Below are 5,084 nucleotides of genomic sequence, written 5' to 3' on the forward strand. Positions count from 1 at the left end.
TCCTTGCAGACATCACTCCTCAGAAAGCCCTGCCTGTGACAGCAGACACATACTAGAAACAGGCTGAAGCAAGGAACAAACAGGTCTGATGGGCAGAGGGGTGCCTTCATCCCTCTGCAGAAGTTCCTGACTACTGTTTTCTGTCACTTTCTCTCAGCCTCACTGGCTCTGACAGCATGGCTAGATGCACCTCCTGCCAAAACTCATGCCCTGTCTTCCTATCAGGGCTCTAAAGATCTCTCTGTAAGCACCTGCAGCTGGAGAAAAAGTTTTCTTGTTTTTTCCTCCACAGAAATTCCAGCCCTCCCCTGGTTAAACATTGCCTCTGGCCTCCCCCTTCTTCCACGCAATGGGGGATTGGGGTTCTTGTTTTTACAGTGGCCACAAAGTACCTTTGCCCTTCTGTTGGCATTCCTGATGCCATCCATCCTGCTTCACCTAGCAGCTCAGTGTCCCCATCAAAGCACAGCTACAGCAGGTGAGGCTTCTGTGACCCCAACCTCTAAGAAGCCCCAGGTACTCCCTGCACCTAGACAGTCACATGCTCTTCAGGGTTGTGTCTGGGTTGAGGTATCCCATATGCTGGGGTAGTTGATCTTGCTAGCTCTAAGGACTGTCTTGCAGCTCATCACCGTGTCCTCTACTGGTCTCAAACACCATCTATGGCATTACTGTTCAATTTCTTTCACCAACTCCTGTCTATTTGCACAAGCTAGTAACAGTGACCCTCAGATGTTAAAAAAGATGAACACAAGCCTGCTCTGCCCCCCTGCAGCCAGCAGGCACCCTCTCAATCTCTCACATCCTAATTGCATTTCTCCCATCTTATGAATGCTGGCTGGCTCCCCTCACGTAGGCTGCTTCCTCATGCACTACACACTGACCAGGCAAGAGGAGCCTAACACACCTGCCTTGTCCCCATTAGATTTCCTGCTCAGTGTGCAATCCCTCACACTGCTTTTTTTTTTTCCCAGCTGCAGTTCATTCAACTTGTCAGTATCAGGTCTGTATTTCTTTCCCTGCACTGTGCTTACAAAGCTTTAAAACACCTTTTTGAGGAGCTTACAAAGCATGCTGCTCCCCTAGGTCAAGTGACAGGGCAAAAACCTCAACACAGAAAGCAAACATGCAATTCCTGGAACAAGGCAAGTATTCCCCAAAATACCCTTTAATTATATGCTCAACATTGCTGCGATCTCTCTACTGTTCCTCAGATACTGTATCCAGACAATGCTTGAGGACTGCTCTAGTACAAAAGAATGACTTTACATCCTTTTCCTGTACTTATTCATTTATTGACAATTTTCCCCCAAATAGTACAACGGACTTAACGAAAGTGATACATTTTGAGGCCTGAGAAAGAACAGGCACTTCTTGGAACAGCAAGGTATATACTTATGTTTTGCCCTCTGAAATATATTAAAAAGAATAAGTGATTTGGGAAAAGTTACACAACAACTTTGAAACTGTGGTTGATGCTAAGACATTATGAACATATTCCAAAATGACACATTGCATACACATTTTTCCTATTATCCTGTATTAAAAGAATAAAAATATATACAAAAATTAATCACAGCAGCGACAAATGTTAGCACTCCAGTAGACCAAAAACAGAAACTGTATGCTAGAAGTTACTGGGCTGTTGGGATTTAACCTCCCCCCCGCCCTTTAATGAGAACTTAATACCATTCATGACATAAACAAAAGAACTGCCACTTTTAATACCCATTGCATTTCTGACAGTTTCAATCTTCGGGTATCTCAGTGACCTTGAAGAGCCCAATTCCTTCTTTTTGGTAGAAATCCAAGACAGTCAGTCTTATCTTGCAAGTTTTATTTTCGCAGTGCTGAATTAATTATAGATTGCCTGTAGAGGTAGCTTCAAGATGAATGAGATCACTTAGAAATCTACCAAACCCACAACTCCTGCAATTCAGTTCAACTTCTCTTTTGGCTCTACCTGATAATGAAAACACCAAACCAAAAAGACCTATCAAAACCAATGCATCTGGCATTCATTCCTGAAATGAACATGAAGCAGTCATCTTGGCTGCTGCGCAGACAGTGCTAAAGAAAACAGAAGTTTGTTAGCTTTTAGCTGCAACTGAACTCTCCACAGATGCATTCTCTTTCCAGAAAAGAAGGCTAGCTTTGTAGAAAATATTTCATCAGTGAAAATTACAATGCTAAAAAAGCAAATGAAGTAGTAGCCCCCCTTCTTTATTATCATCACTCAACCACCTTATCACTTACACTGGCATATAAGTTGCCTCAAGAGTTAGATATATTGTGTAAATAAGGACTAAATTATCAAACTAGTCTGAAGCCGAGAATGCTTTAATTACAGCTGATGAATATATCACTTATGAGGAAATTTTATCAGATGTACATGGTTTCTCACTTTGCTTAAAGAAAAAAAAAGGAAAAAAAGACAGGTGGAATACAGTAACTTCACTACAAAAATTAAGACAGGTATGTTTTCATAATCCACTCTCATTACCGTGTTAATAAGGAACTGTCAGCCATACGTTAGTCCTGAACTTTTTACTTCTGGAAACCACAGGATTTGTTAACTGAATTTCAAAGAGTATTTAGCAAAAGCATGCTTCTAACCAGACCTAACCAGTAGAGAACTGCACAAACCAGTCCTAAGTGGCCCTCTCAGACACTTCCTTCTCTGTTCACAGAGATGTCTGCAAAAAGGCAGAAGCAGTACAGAAGAACAGCTACAGAAAAATTCCCATTTTTTATAATAGGGTTCATACAAATGATGTCAGGTATTTAACTGCATTAGGTCCTTCAGGGAGAAGCCTAATGTAAAATACCAATGTGGTTTGAAATGTAGAACAACACAAGCAAGCAAGAGAGCTTAGCTTGCCAGACATGTTTAAGTAACTCAGACTAACAATTGTAAACAACACAAAATACTGCAAATCAAGATTGGATTATTTCTTCCCTTTGTCTGTTGAATCATAAACCATTTGATAACTCAGACTGACACCCAGTAATCCTATTCAGTCTGGTCTTTATCAGACTTCAGGATTTATCATCAGGAATTGCAAGATGCTTTAGACTTAGAAGAAACCTGAGCACACTCAACTGTAGACCAAACTAACCCTGAAAAAAGAGCCATATTTCAAGAAAACCCCCCAAAACACACAGGGCTTCCTCAATTTCCTACGGTTAAGATCTTTGGTTCAGGAAGACTCAAAAATACAATTTAACCAGCATAACAGCTTTATTTTGCAATTTGAGTTATTACACACAATTCTGTAAAAGCCCACAGGAAGAAGAGCATGGACACTTCATACTGTTTGGCATTTCCTTAAATTACAGCCAAAATTGACCCCCAAGGTAAGACAACACCAACTTGCCATTAACAAGAGTCATGTTCCACATCTTCAAATCCAATTAGAAATCATTTTGCTTCTTTTGGTATGATAAATTGCCCCATATCCTACAGCTAACAGGCAATGGAACATCATGTTATCCCAAGACACAGAAAAAAAACACTGCCTCTACTTTATTCCACACACCTTAAAAAAAAAATAAAATCAGAAATCAATTGTTCCCAGGTGTTCAAATGGAATTTTATTTCCTTCATTCATGCTGTTGCATTTCTCCAAAACACAAAAAAAAACTCCAAACAAACTTTTCATATATAGTATCTTGAGGCACAGGTTCCCCCATACTTAAAGGGATTTTTTTTCCCCCCACAGGATGCATGTTACAACATTGTTGCTATTTGAAGTCTATGGCACACTGATTTTTTGGGGTGGAAAAAAAATAAAATCAAATCTGTGTTCAGCTGCTACAATATGGCACAAAGTTAGAAGTTAACACCATGACTAAATATTCTGATGCTTTTTGCTGGCTGTTTTGGGGTGCACATAAATAAAAGGCACGCCTTTCCTCTCTCCTCTCAGATCATATATGTACTGTACAAGCCTAACTTCCCAGCACTGTTCCATGCCTGCTGGCCCAGTGCAAACAAAGATTTAAGTCAGCATCCAATGCTAGTAGCAGCTCTATATCTTAACCAATGGCTTTAGTTTAGCATGCTACTTCCACTGTGGCGACCACTGATAAGCAGCCAACACTGTTCCTGCAAAAGAAAAAAAAAAAAAAAGAGAATATTACAAAGCCTAAAAACCCCCCCAAAATTATTTTTATTCACTTACATGTATATTTTCTAAATGTGTTCACAATGTTCAGAAAGCACACATTTTGAAGTCTTGTTTCAGTATTACAAACGTCAATGACCTTTATGTTATAGCAGCGCCATGTACAACAGTATTGTTAAAAAACCATCAATGTTTCCACTACTGACCCTGTTTTGCAAAAGTATAATGCAAGTACAAGAATTTGCTCCTAGCTAGAACTTAGTGTCTGTAATGTCTTCTGCAAGGTATTTTTCAATATTTGGATGCAATTCTGTACAGCAGTCAATCCAAAAAACAAGGTTAGTGGTTTCACTTTCTGGCGCTCATTTTTACACAATAAGGATTTTCAAGAATGAAAGTAAGCTTACAGCACATGAAGAGCCCTCAGCAATAAAAGCTCCAAAAACCATTACATTGCTAAAAACTTAAACCACTAAGATTTAGTTAATGATTTGCGGATCTTTACAAAATTACTTCTTGTGATTTAACAACAGGTAACATCAATGAAATTATCATGTATAAAAACAGCTTAGGTCTTCAACACCAATGGTCTGAAAAACATTTAAACAAGAATAGTCAGTTAACACTAGTGCTAAACTTAGCTCTTAAATTTACCTAAATTTGGACTTAAGAGTTTAAGTACTCTCAATTTGATGCGCCTAAAAAAGTCCATCTTTCAGAAGAGTCTGAAAACCAGCAGTTTCAAGTAAGTCTCGAGCAACTGGGTGTTGTGGCTAGTTACCATAAATATGTATTACATACTGACTCGGGAAAATTGGGTTAAAAGAAGTGCGAGTTGAACCACTGCCTCTGAAGGTTCTTGCTTTGGTTACCTTTAAAAAAAATAATTCAGACTGTTACAATAACAGTGCAAGTCTGTTATAAAGCCACATGCTTCTCTGTCACTGTTCTCTTGTC

The sequence above is a fragment of the Pezoporus occidentalis genome, unplaced genomic scaffold, assembly GCF_034315485.1.
Source record: "Pezoporus occidentalis ecotype Australia unplaced genomic scaffold, CSIRO_AGI_Poc_V1 ctg7, whole genome shotgun sequence".
Lineage (NCBI taxonomy): Eukaryota > Metazoa > Chordata > Aves > Psittaciformes > Psittacidae > Pezoporus > Pezoporus occidentalis.